At 28.6% G+C, this 14,009-nt stretch overlaps 1 protein-coding gene across 1 annotated transcript in view; it reads right to left on the reverse strand.

Moving 5' to 3' along the window:
- LOC131845119 (cerebellar degeneration-related protein 2) overlaps positions 1-14,009 on the reverse strand; it is an 87,122-nt gene that overhangs the window by 72,446 nt on the left and 667 nt on the right. The gene's annotated exons all lie outside the window — the stretch shown is intronic.

Here is a 14,009-nt window from a genome sequence, read left to right on the forward strand (position 1 = left end):
ACGAGTGCCGTCATGGCATTCCAAGGTTTGCCTTTAAACATCTTCACATAACGGTAAACACTGTTATTGTTTTTGTTTTCAAGCCTATGACCAACTAGTAGGCTGTACACAAATGTAGTTACTCATAGCAGGAAGGATTAGCCGTTCTGTTAGGTCAACGCAGTCAAATATGTAATATGATATAAAAAAAAAAATATACACACATTGGCCATTGTTAGCACTTCAAGAAACTTTAGCAACTTACAAGTCGTACAAAACATCAGTAGGTACATTTAATTTTTACCGAAAAATAGAATAATAAATTAAAATATGAATAAGAAAACTCAATTTAAATTGATTTTATTCTCAGAAATATTCCAAGATATAAAAAATTACTTGAATTCTAACGATGTTGTTGACTAATTGTACGTAAATATATTATTAGTTCATAATAATACTGAAATTTATTATGAAAATAATCGAGATCTTTATGTATGGAATGTTAAGTCTTTGTAACTACGTAACTATGACTTCAAAGGCTTGCATCTTCGAAATGGGTAAGTAGGTTTCCTTTTATGACTTCGAAAGTGCAGACACTAAACTTACTGTCAACGTAATAATTGAGGGCGTAAAGATCTTTGTATCTGGTGAGAGAGATGATAAATAATGTCTTTTGATAATATTGTTTAAAAGGTCAAAGAATCAACGCGCTCTTCATACCGGCTTTATATTATATTATTAAATCTATCTATACTTTCGATACCATATACATTGATAAGTTCACAATATAGCTGAATATAAGATAGCATATATATTTCGGACTTACCTTCCAAATATTACAAAATTTTTATTAAGAAATATTGAGTTAAGCTGTACTTGTATAGTAAACGATTGGGATACGACCGTTCAATGACGTTGTTCAGGTAGAAAGTATTCAATATATAGAATATGTAAGATATATATATATATATATATAATTTTGAACAACAATATGCCAAAATACTTATTTAAAAAAATCCTGCTAAGTTTCCTGCCAATTCTTCTCAACGGAGTTACCTAGCGAACTGGACGGTAGTTATATTAGATAATAATCGTAAAATATAATAAATGATGCTGTTTTAGAATTTGAATAACGGATTACCTCAATATACATCAAAACTAATGGTAAGTTCACTGTAGCTCTAGACAGTATGACCTGAACATTCCGTTAAAGTTCATTTCCTATAAAACTGAACGTTTGTCGGTTAGTGGGCAAAATTTGCCGTATCGAAGTGTAATATCCGCACCTGTTATTGTTTTTATGGAAGTGAATGGCGAAATTAAAATAATTCCATAGGAATGTTAAAATATACGTATGTAAATTGTGTATCAACAGGTTAACGTTTTTTAGTTATTTAATACAAAATGTAAACCTAACAACTTCTGTCAAACGTCCTAATACCTAATTGAATTGTAAATAATCTTCTATATTAATAATTTCGTCAAGGGGTACGGTAGACTCGAATGAAACCTTATGTGTAACAAAACATAAAATAATTTGATTTCGAGTCGACAACATATATCCGCAAAATTCGGATTATGGAGTATTTCGTTAAATTCTAATGACACTAACAAACTTCTTCGGTCTTTTAAGTTTTCGCGAAAATATTGTTTTTTACACTTTTTTATGATGAATGTTTTTTCTTTAAACCTGAAATTGGCTGATTACGAGACAAATTTGGCAATTTTTTTATTAATTTGTTTTACGGCTCTGGATACAAGTTCTTTTTAGCCCAACTTAAAGTTTTACAAAAAAATAAAAATTTATTGTATAAAAACTTTTGCACTTTTTATTTACTATATTTATTAAACACAATGAACGAAGTTTTACAAATATATGCCTTGCTTACTTTTAATATTCCATGAGATGTTGTCATATACTATATGAATATTTTTTTACGCATAAAAAGATTCTTTAATTTTGACCAAAGTTAAAGTAAAGGATGGCATGTGAGCCATACTGAAGTGAATATTGTGAATCATAATTTACATTAAAAATCAATTACTTAATATTACCAACGGCCCTTTGTATGTACTTATATATAAGTAAAAAGCAAGATATATTAAAATAAGAAATTAAAGTAAATTAATTTCAACATATTGCCAATATTAAATTTCCGTTTCATTTATTTTTGGCGTCAGCTTTAAGTGATTACAAAAAAATATACGTTTTCATTTAAAACGGCTTAAAATTCCAGCAATTTATGATCTACCGTAACGTAATGTGACAACAGTAATTGAACTATAACACGATAAAGATGCTTAACTATGTGAGAATTACAAACAATGTCTTAATTAGATGGTTGTAGTGGAATGAACTTCTTTGTATGACGGGTCAATAAGAGTTTAGTTTTTTCTCCAATACAATAGAAACCGTGGAATGCATAGTAAGATTTTCTATCGAGTCTGTTTTTCAAGTAACTTAAATAAGTTAGGTAGATGTTCGATTTAACCCTATTTTAAGAGGTTATTAGGTAAAGTGTCTATTAATTTAATCTCGATGATAAATGCTATAGATATTTAATATAATATTCATATTTAGAATATTTACACTTATTAATCAAGTAAACATTTCGATACGGATACTCAGGCACTTATTTTTTAACTGATTTTAATAATCAATATTTTCGCTATTAATAAATATAGAATCAAAATTATCCTAACATTTATATTATAAATGTAAAATAATATTAAATAAATATATTAAGGAACTTATGATCTTTCTTACTGATAAATTATTTTTATTATAATATTATTTTTCTTTTTCTTCTTTTAAAACGTAAGTTACATATAGGTATTGTTAAATTGTTTTTCCTATAGCGAAAGTTTAATTATACATAGGTATTTCCATTATGTATGGTACACGTTAAAAGATATGTTGTCAAGATTTAGTGTCTCTGTTACTTAACTTTTACGACACGCGACTAAATTGCCAACATCGTGATGGCTTCAACTTCCCACATATATTTTTGTGCGATTCCTATCTGGATTGTAATATTTCAGTTAAAAACAGCCTGTGAAAATTTTTCTCAGCAGTAATGAGTTTATTTATGATATGGTAATCTAGTTTGCATTTTTCCACAAAACACAATAAAAGGTCTGACTTAGGAAAAATACACGAAAAACTCGTAAAACTCTACTTGCATAATCCAGCCAATATTATACATACTTTTATCTTTTTAATCACATTCAGTCTTTTATAATATTACATAAATATATTTCTAGTTTTCGACCCAAAGATTCGACCTACAAATATGCGATTAAAAGAAATGAGTGACCTAAGCTATTCATTCCACTTTACTGTAACCTTTAGAACCAAACTCTCTCTAGATAAGTCTTTGAAATATTAAGAGCTTTAAATTATTTATAAGGTGAGTTGACAATGACTAATCTTTAAAGATTTTGAACGTTTTATATCAAATTAATTCCACGTTTATATCACCTTAGAAAAATGTGACCGAACTTGAATAATTGTATAATTTATTTTAAAGATTATATTTTGTTTCCTAAGTATTTTTTTAAAGTAATTTTATTGATTGATAATCAATTTTTCTGTAATCGATTATTTTTTCATATCCCCAGTGTAGTGACAACATATAGTATTCCTATAAATTTCCACACGAGTCGTTTCTTTGGTATTGAGGTTGCAAACATTCATAAACTGCAATGACAGCTTAATATCATCACATCACACAAGGTGTATATCAATTTTTATTATAAAAAGAGTCGTGGTTATGTTTATAAAGTATAAACATACGGACTGTTTGTATATCTCGGTATTAATTTCGTATATTCCTAAAATTCTTCTATTTATATTTTTCTATTTGGCTTGGCCGCCATAACGAAAAGGTGATTCATTATATTGTTTGAATTGCGCTACGCAAACATATTTTATGAACGTATGAAATTGTGTAAAAGATGACTCATTATTGTTTTACAATTATTTATACTTTATAAATATATTCTTTACCGTCATAATAGTTCATTGTGATGACATATTATATACATGTATATAACATATTTAATACCTAATACCCAGTTTGAAAATTTAGTTTACGCTTATTTAAAAACTAGAAGATTAAAAAAAAATGTTTAGCTGTGGCAAATGTTATAAAATAATTTATAAGAACAATTCAATTATACATATGAATACAAATATTTGTATTCTGCTGGCGGCGAATCCGCAATCATCTAAAGTAAATCGCTACACCGCCAAGGATTTCAATGATCAGCCATTTCATTAAAAAAATATCTTGCACTTTAAAGTGATTCATCAAATACATTTCACTATAGTTATACAATAATAGCTGCTTCCCGCCATTTTGTCTACTTTTTTTGAGAACTCTATCAAACCATTTATCTTTATATGAAATAAGAAACATTTAGCAATTTAGTCGCGCAAAAGTAACTATGAAATAGACAGACACATCTATAATACATATTAATGTAGGTATGTATATACTATTTCTGTTCCATATTTTTTTAGTTCTTGCTATAGATATAGTTATTTTTAATTACTAAGCTAAAGCTTATCAATATTTACTAAAAACTTTTCACGCAAATTAAATACATAATTGAATTGTGGAGTAGGCTTCGTAGATACGTGACTAAAAAATCTAATGTCCGCTGGATTGCAATACAAAGGAATGTGGTTTACGATTAGCAAGGTGTCACTATACGTAGGGTGCCGCAACCAGTTTAACTACCTGGCATCCTGTATCTGGTACTATCACCTACTACAGATTGTCGATCGATTAACACTACCTATGTGAAAAATACAGATATGGTTATAATTTTCTAATATAAATATAATATAATAATAGACTCGATTGTATTATTTATGCTTATTAAAAATTATATTTTTTTATTTTTAATGCATATATCCTATAGAAAATAATATAATGTCAGATTCATACAACACGAATTTCCTAAAAAGGATTCAGTATTTTGGTTTATTAGAGAAAAATAGTGAAGGTAACATTTTATTTACTCTGTGAAAATCCCTTATGGAGATCCGCCCGCCCTGGGGTAGGTGTACGGGTATTGTGAGACTACTACTCACTAAAAACTCCGTTGTGGTCGTTAATGATAGGAGCTTTATTTTTATTAAAATACATTTATTTTTATACTCCGATAATTAATTAATTAAATTAAGTGGTTGTAAATAGTATAATTATTATATGTAAACGATCCATCATTTTATAGTTATTTGTTTATGTTTTTATCTATGCATCTTAAGTAGAAAAATATTTCAATAATATTGATTAACTATATTTCTTTTTTTTTTTCTTCTCCCAATAACGATTCTGTTTTTATATAAAAACCAATATGATTGGGGATTTTCCTAATATAGAAGTACGCATCGTAACAAAGTCGCATTTTCTGCCAAATTAGTTATGTCGACACCACACCAATATTATCATGGTAGCGGAAATTTTATTTATTCATTTAATGTGGTCATTGACATAGGCGCGGTTTCACATCTTGTAACCAGCCGACTTGCTTGACGGCCCATCAGCAAACCCTGGAGGTCTCACAGTTTTAAAAGAATCATATTACGTAAAATCCCTTCATGAGATACCTTTGAAAACTTCGAAACAATGGACAAGCATACAATACAATGACCAAGGTATGTTTTTTGCGGGGCGATACTATTTCGCTTTTTTTGGTTCACTACAATGTGAATTGATCTCGTGTATGTACATGCCGGTTAACGGATATAGACAATGAGGATTCCTGTACATAGATCTTATGTTACCGTAAAAAATATTAGCAATACAGAAAAGGCGAAATAATAACAGGTTTTATTGAAATTTCAGTCAGGCAACAAGATCAGGATTTACGAAGCATATTATGCATTTAAGCTTTAATTTTCACAAAATTGGTATGCAACATCAAAGAACTTTATTTTGTATGAATGATGATGGAATACTACATCTGCCGGTTAAAGGGCCTAAATATCTTGGCCGGTCACCAGTGAAGAATAATAGGAAGAGCATGAAGGTTAGCTCATCATAAGGAATTTATCAGGAATTAACCGCAATGGTTTCCAGGGGTGCCGCTTGGTACATTGCTAATAATGGATTTCGATTAAATAAAAGTCCTTCTAAAGAAAAATTTGCTGACATAGCTAAAATAAACAAATAGAAACTCAAGAGGTAAAATATAGGCGATGGAGTAGGTGTAGTTGACAATGGAAGTACATAGAGAGGGATAAGAAATATATCAGAATCAATACCAGACAATATAAGCCGAGTATATCTAACTATAACAAAATATTGGTAATCAAAGCTCTAATAATTGTTTTAATTCTAATAAAATAATTTGGAATAAGTGATAACATTTTTACTTGCGGAGTTCTTTGTTACATATCCAAAAACAACATTATAATATAAACCTCCTATAAGGCTTTAACGCATTTTCTTTATTATACTTACATCGTAATAGTTGTATGCTGAATTTTAAAATAAACTAACTAAACTGTTATGCAATTAGATATGTATTTGGGTATGACGTCGTTTAACTTTCTGTTCCTCGCCGACGATTCACATTTCCTACTAATAGTGTTGTGACTAATCAAATGATATGCAATAAAAATATAATAAAATAAATAGAGTACGGCAAACAGTACTAGGTGTATATCGTTATTTAAAAAAATAATATAAAAACAGATTAGTAGTAGGAGAAAATAACAAACTACACAGCAGACTCATAAGATAACTATCAGATATAATCAGGAATTATCATTTTACCTAATACAAGGTAAATACTTATATACAAAATTAGAATGAGGTAAATTTTAATAATATATAGATAAAGTTATATAATACAATATTGTTTATACAATTATACACTATACATTAATAGAATGTTGTCTATACCCTTTAAAGTTATGTTAAAATTAATTACCTAAATAAATTTAACATTATGAAATACTACGTTTTGGGTATTCGAAGCAATGGTTTAATTACAAAATATACATAGAAGTAACAAATGTTTAAAATTCGAATTAAGAATTAATGACTACTTCTAATCTAAACTAACTTTAACAAGTAAACCAGTATTTTTTTACATTTAATACTTTCTTTAGGTATCAAAAATCGTGTTGTAGTATATACAGTATTTATTTAAATTTAACAAATTTTAAACACTAATATAAATCTCAAATTTTACATTGATAGTCTTTTAAATTTCTAAGATTAAATATTGTAGAGTATTTTATTTAAATAAGTTTTGCTTCCTTATTATAAAGAGAGCCTTTATTTTCGTAATCTATTTTATTTATAATATTAAGCATGTCTATATTTTAAATTAATAACCAGCTACAAAATAATGTCATAGTTTAAAATATTTATAGATTATAGTTTGTTTATAGAATCGCTAATACCTATTCATAAATTCGATATTGATATGGACTTACTCTAAATTCATATGTATATTATGATGACATTATTATTTTGCTATTAATAGCGACTGCAATACGCAGATGTAGGTACTTATAGTTTTGGGCCAGAGTCCGTTATTTAACATTGTTAACGTCCTAATTATTATTCTGGTGACTCTATCATACCCTTACGAGTTCTATAGTGCCGTTAGCATAATTATGCATCGTTTTTTCTAAATATCCGTTGAAAATATTCAGAACAGTTGTTCCTATGTTTTAAACCAACATATGTATTTAAATATATATTAAATTATTTTCTTATTTTCTTTCGCGTTTATTCTAGGAAAAATAATACATACCTACTACTTAAAACGACAACGTAAGTTAGTAGTTTGGTTTAAAACATAAAATTGTACATTATTGGTAATATATGTACTTGGCAAAGAATGAAGGTCTGTTCTGTGATATTTACAGCAATTAAAGGAATGTGTGGCACAGTAAATATACCTAGTCGTGATGTTATTGTGTATTTCAAATATATCATCATTAGCTTGTCTTCATCATATTATTAAAAATAAATATTTTAATAACTGTAATTCATAAAAATTACAGTTATTAAATAATTATTTAATTTGTAAGCGTTAAAGTTACTTCGTAATTTTCGATTTGAACGTATATCCGAATCTTGTGCAGGGCTACAACAATATCCCATGTAATAAATGAAGTAATAGTGAATAATTCTGGGGTCAATGACAGACCAATTACTAGCATTCGTGAGAACTTCGTGTGAAGTGACCGTAGAATTAAATTCTAATAAAGGAACCATTTAGTGCAACAATAATTGGTCCGAGAGAAACGCGTAGACTTGTATTGTTTTAATTATACGTTTTATGTGTAAATGTAGGGAATAATTTTTGTCAATTACTTCATTTTAATGAAAATTAAAATGCTCACTTTTAAAGATGATGATTTTTTTATTCATAAAGTGCATTGTGTTAACCGTTATATTATTAATACGAGTTACCTGCCTGAGAACTAAGGCGTTATAACTACATAACCTTAGTAATTTGTCTGTCATATATCGTTCACTTTTAAAAACGGAAATCAGTTGCAAAATATATGTTATAATGCCGATTTGTCTTTTTTTATATCAAATTTCAATTTCCAGGATATGTAGACATATTTTATTGACGTAGCATCTTGCTTATATATGTATATTTTGTAATATTAATAAAATCGAAGGTTAATTGACATTAGCGAAATTTATTTACAAATGACAACCGTCAAGCAATAGGTGTTTAATGCAACTAATTTAATATTTTTTTGCGTTCGAGCACCGAGGATGGCAACCAGGCTATAAGTATGGATACGAGAAATATATTTCTAGGGGCTTAGATTAATAAAGACAAATATAAAGATTTATGACAACAATATGAACCTGAACATGCGTGTTTTTAATTAATCAGAGTTTATTCTTTGAATACTAAACGACTGATAGACTTACTTACACACATTTTTTTATTTACATACAAATATACCTAGAAAAGACCTAGGTATATAAACAACCATAAAATCTTGAATATAAATGTTATCGTGAGAGAATTAAATCTGCGACCATCGGGATGAGGTGGTAAGGCGGTATGCAAAAGCACTAGACTACCTAGGTCAATATTTCAGAAACCTAATGCTAGCTCGAAAAACCTAACATTCCGCTGATTTGACTAGATTGATCGTTGGAATGATTTATAACAGTATCTAGATAATTTATATGGTTTAAACCATATTACTCGTGTTGGCATATTGTATAGAAAATAAGTAATTCTCGTAAGGCTAGTAAAACTAAGCCACATACTTGCGTGGTGGGAGTCGTGCGCCGTTCACCACACCTGTGCACACATATGTATTAATCAACATAAAAATAAATATTACAGAGAAAGAACGTCTGTTTGTTTAACATAGTCCCAGATGTATATCAGCATACTGTAGAATTCATTTTGGAAATATGTTGAGCAATTGGATCAATATTGATAAAATTTGATGTTGGCCTAAAAATTTGTATTAGAGACAAGAGAGTAAATAAAAATAATTATGTTTGGAGAGTCGACGACTCGTGATAATTTTAACTTAAACAAACTCATGTACGCACGCATAATTGAAGATTTTGTTCGAAAAACAAATTTGTCATACATACAGTACTTACATAAATGTTAGAAGTTACGCGGGAGAACATGTCTTCGTATTAAAGAGACGAATCATTAAAATAACTTCCGAATTAACGAAGATACGGCCCGGCATTGACAACATATAAAAACAGCCGTCTGTTTATAATTATACCATATATAATTTGAAGTCATCAAAATCATACTAAAAAATATATGCCTTGTCCACTATTTGAACGTCCATTTAAATTCATCGTCAATGTCAGGTTTTACAAATTATACATAAAAATAAATCACTACAACCTTTCTCCTTTTTTAGTGGTTAAAAAAGTAATGAGTGTATGGCGCCGTCAGTCATCCCATCAAGGTACACGAGATAAAGCTTGTTTTATTGTTTACATTATAATGACATACCAGAGTCTGTGTGTGCAGCTATCTAATCAAATTCAAAGGAAAGCATCGTTAATAATAGGGACTCTATAGCAATGTAGGATACGGTATCAGCTCAACCACCACGCGGTTCGTATTGGATATCATCGTGATAAATGTGATCGCCACGATGGGCTAACTGATCTGCCTTCATCATCATCCTCCTCTGGTGCCTGATAAGCTAATACCATCATCACAGGTAAATGCACCATGCCATTAAACTAAAATACAAATAAAACTGCACAGACTGTATTTATTTCTTTTTGAAACATTTAATGCTGCTGTGTGTATGTGGATGTAGGTATATTGAGTGTCTGCAAATATTTTTAATTTGGTTTATTATATAAACCAATTCCAATCTTACTAATTATCAATATTTAATATGACTATATTTTTATACTTATACACTGCGAAAGCAATTAATATATTTAAATTATAATTTTCAATGTATGTCAATAATCTAGAAAACATTAGAAGAAAAGTATATATCAAGGAAGCACTATGTTTGCTTATTTTTTTTAACACCGTAACTGTATACAAAACCGTAAACCGTATATTAAAAAATATTATAATATAGTAAACTATTGTCGTCCTTTATTGAAACTGACAGTTTTTCGATTATGTAAGCATATAGTTCTATTTGACAGCTTTATTGGCAAATCATATATATTTTCTTTATTGTATTTTTTAAGCTTTTTACTTTTAGGTTCTTAGTAGTACAATAGTACAAGTAGTACAATTAAGTTATGTAAATAAATTAAATTCCACTTATTAAATAAAATTAAGTTACATTTTCTTTATCCTATATATAAAATTCTCGTGTCACAGTTTTCGTTCCCATACTCCTCCGAAACGGCTTGACCGATTCTCATGAACTTTTGTGAGCGTATTGAGTAGGTCTGAGAATCGGCCAACATCTATTTTTCATCTCCCTAAATGTTAGAGGTAGTCTCCACCCCTAAATTTATTTTTTATTTTTTAGACAAAATCTTTAGCTTCTATTTTTTTATGATACAACATACAAAAATACATACAATCCTAAATTTTCGCCCTTCTATCATCAATCCCTATTTTTTTATAGCGTTATTAAATTATATGGCAAAACAACGTTTGCCGGGACAGCTAGTAAATTATAAAATGATATTAAACAAAAATTGAATCCAACATCGCAGGATTGCTTCAGAGATAAATGCAAATGCACGGAACCTTTCGGAATTATATCAAATTAAATCTATGTACCTATAGACAAGATGTATAAATAAATAGTATTTCTGCATATGCTTCGGACACATCTTATCAGAGAAGCCCTAATATTTTACTCGACTGTTCAAATATTATAGATGTTATTCAATACGTTTCGGTTATACCTAGTAGGTACATTTGAATTAATATTTGTGTATTTGGAACTTAAAAATTTTATGTAATAAGTAGTATTTAGTATGAGTAGTAAGTACATATCTATTTCAATGAATGAGTTTTTCTTCAGTCTAACTAAATTTGGGATATATTAATATGAAATAAGTATATACATACACCATGTTTCTTTTTTTTTCCTTTTAGCTATTTATGTTCTACATATATACTGTCAAATTAGGCGAAATTTAAGACTTCAGTTTATTATTTTGTTAGGCCCACTTAGGTATTAAGTACAATCGCAATATTATAGGTTACGAGTTTTGCACTACGGAGACTTGTGATTTGGAATAGAAGAGCAGTAATCTTTATTGAAATAAACTTAATATAAACCCTTTTAAAGAGCCTGCATATTTTTTTATTCTATCGCTCATTCAGAAAACGCACACTTCATATGATAAACGAGCAAGAAATTAAACAGAATGTTGTTCAGCATTATATATTTAGAATTTTGTGGGAATACACTTTGCCAAATAGCAAGATTGACAAAATATGGAGTAAATATTAAATCTACATCATTCACAAAATATATCAGTCATTGTTATCAGAGCAGACCTAGCAGTATGTGTTTATGAGTTTAACGAATTCATTTAGAAAAACCTGTTACATTGTTTGCCTGCATTTTGAGGTAAAAGATGACTTATGTTTTTTCCCGTGGAATGGAATCAGATATGTAGGTTATACCTACTGTTGTTTCTATTTTTAGTTGTTAAATTCAACCTATTTCTGGAATTGTAATGTACGAGGGATAAAGTACAAGAATAGATATCCTTGGCAACAGATTTATTTTTGCTTACCGTACTATGAATCTAATAGTATTGTTTTCTTCATACCTGCAAACTGTGTAGGTAACGGTGTAGGTAACACCTAGTAATGGTAATAAACCAGATAGAGAATAAATATGTATATTGCTTCTCTTACACAGATTGTACCTATATATAATATTAATTTTGTTAAGAAAAGCTAAACCAATCATATTTTATTATACATTATTTTTTAGATCTTAGGGTAGATAACTATATGAGTAAACATTTTTCTCTTGGCGAGACGAGAAAACAATAATTAATCTCTGTCCATCCCAATTCTTATCAATAGAAAATATCACGTGTATTACAATAAAATCATTTAATAATATTTTACTTGTACCTATTTTATTTTATTTCTAAGGTTTATTTATTTATTTATTCTTTCTTTTGCTTTTCTTAACGAAGATGAATACTGGAAAGAAATGTAAGATGGAGCACGTGCTCAGTAATAGGACAACATAGGTTCATAAAAGATATTTAGCAGCATAGAATTGTTTTATCATTATATGCAATAAAATACCAATAAAAATACGGTTAGTATTTTCTAAGTTCAATGTTAACATAGAATATAAATAGAATTGTAAAAGTGTTACTATGATATACATATTTGGTTACAACACTACAAATGTGCAAGGATTAATGTAAATTAAATTAATGCAAAACTAATATTGAATAAGTTTACATAACACATCAGTTTTAAATAACACGGAGAAATTTAATATAATTATGATATAATATTATGAAAGCGGGTATGGATGTCAATAAGATACAAGATTATTTCATCGAGTTTCAAAAAGACAATAGGGCAATTGAATGAATAATTAGAATTACTATTATAAATACTGACCAGTAGTGCAAACATTAATCAAAAGTAGTGACGCAAGGCGAACCACTGCGAAACCAAGGTTATAATTGTGTTATCACATAGGTAGACGTTATTTACAATTTCTTTTCCACGAAAGTTTAATGTGTGAAAGACCCAATGGTTGTAAATTCACTATATAGCGTAATATTATTATATTTTAAGATAAGCTTTTACTTTCTATTAGTATTTGAAGTAACATCGCAGTTGCCTATCAACGTGAGAATCCATATAAATTAAATTAATGACATAATATCTCGTATTTAATTTCTATGTACATATCAATTAATATAATATTTATAAGATGTAAAAGAGAATTAAAAATTACTACTACACGTTAAAATTAACGTGTAGTAGTTTTTAATTCTCTTTCAATATTCTTCAGTAAACATTTTCTGCATACTATACCGTACATTGATTTCATCACTATTCTATGACTTTCTTGAGGAAATTACAAGTTCCTACTAATTGAAATACCAACCACAGATATCTTGTTATTGTGCATATACAGCGTGTTTCGTTTATATTGTAAATCTATCATCATGTCATTACAAAATAATGTTATGACATGTGACAGTATGTGTGTATTTATTGTTTTATTTTGTATATCTTTATCAAAGTTGGTCTATTTGCAAAAATCTCTCATATATCAGCTTTTTAGGCACTTATTATTTTGATTTAAGTAAGTCAATTGAATTCATTGTCGCATTAATGAATAAAAATCTTACTTACTACAGGTGTGCTTATAATTTTATACTTAGGTATATAGTAAAGTTGTATCCATGATTGTGTGGGCCTTAAAATAGCAAGTACCGAAAATACTACACACGATTCAGTTGGGCGGTCAAGGAATGCTGGTCATTAGTAGGTAATAGCTTCAAGGTTACATTAAGCCACACAGCTTTAGGATAAAAAGTTGACCTAACCAAATATGACTG

Source organism: Achroia grisella, unplaced genomic scaffold (assembly GCF_030625045.1).
Source record: "Achroia grisella isolate CSIRO2021 unplaced genomic scaffold, CSIRO_AGI_Agris_v1 utg452, whole genome shotgun sequence".
NCBI classification, from domain to species: domain Eukaryota; kingdom Metazoa; phylum Arthropoda; class Insecta; order Lepidoptera; family Pyralidae; genus Achroia; species Achroia grisella.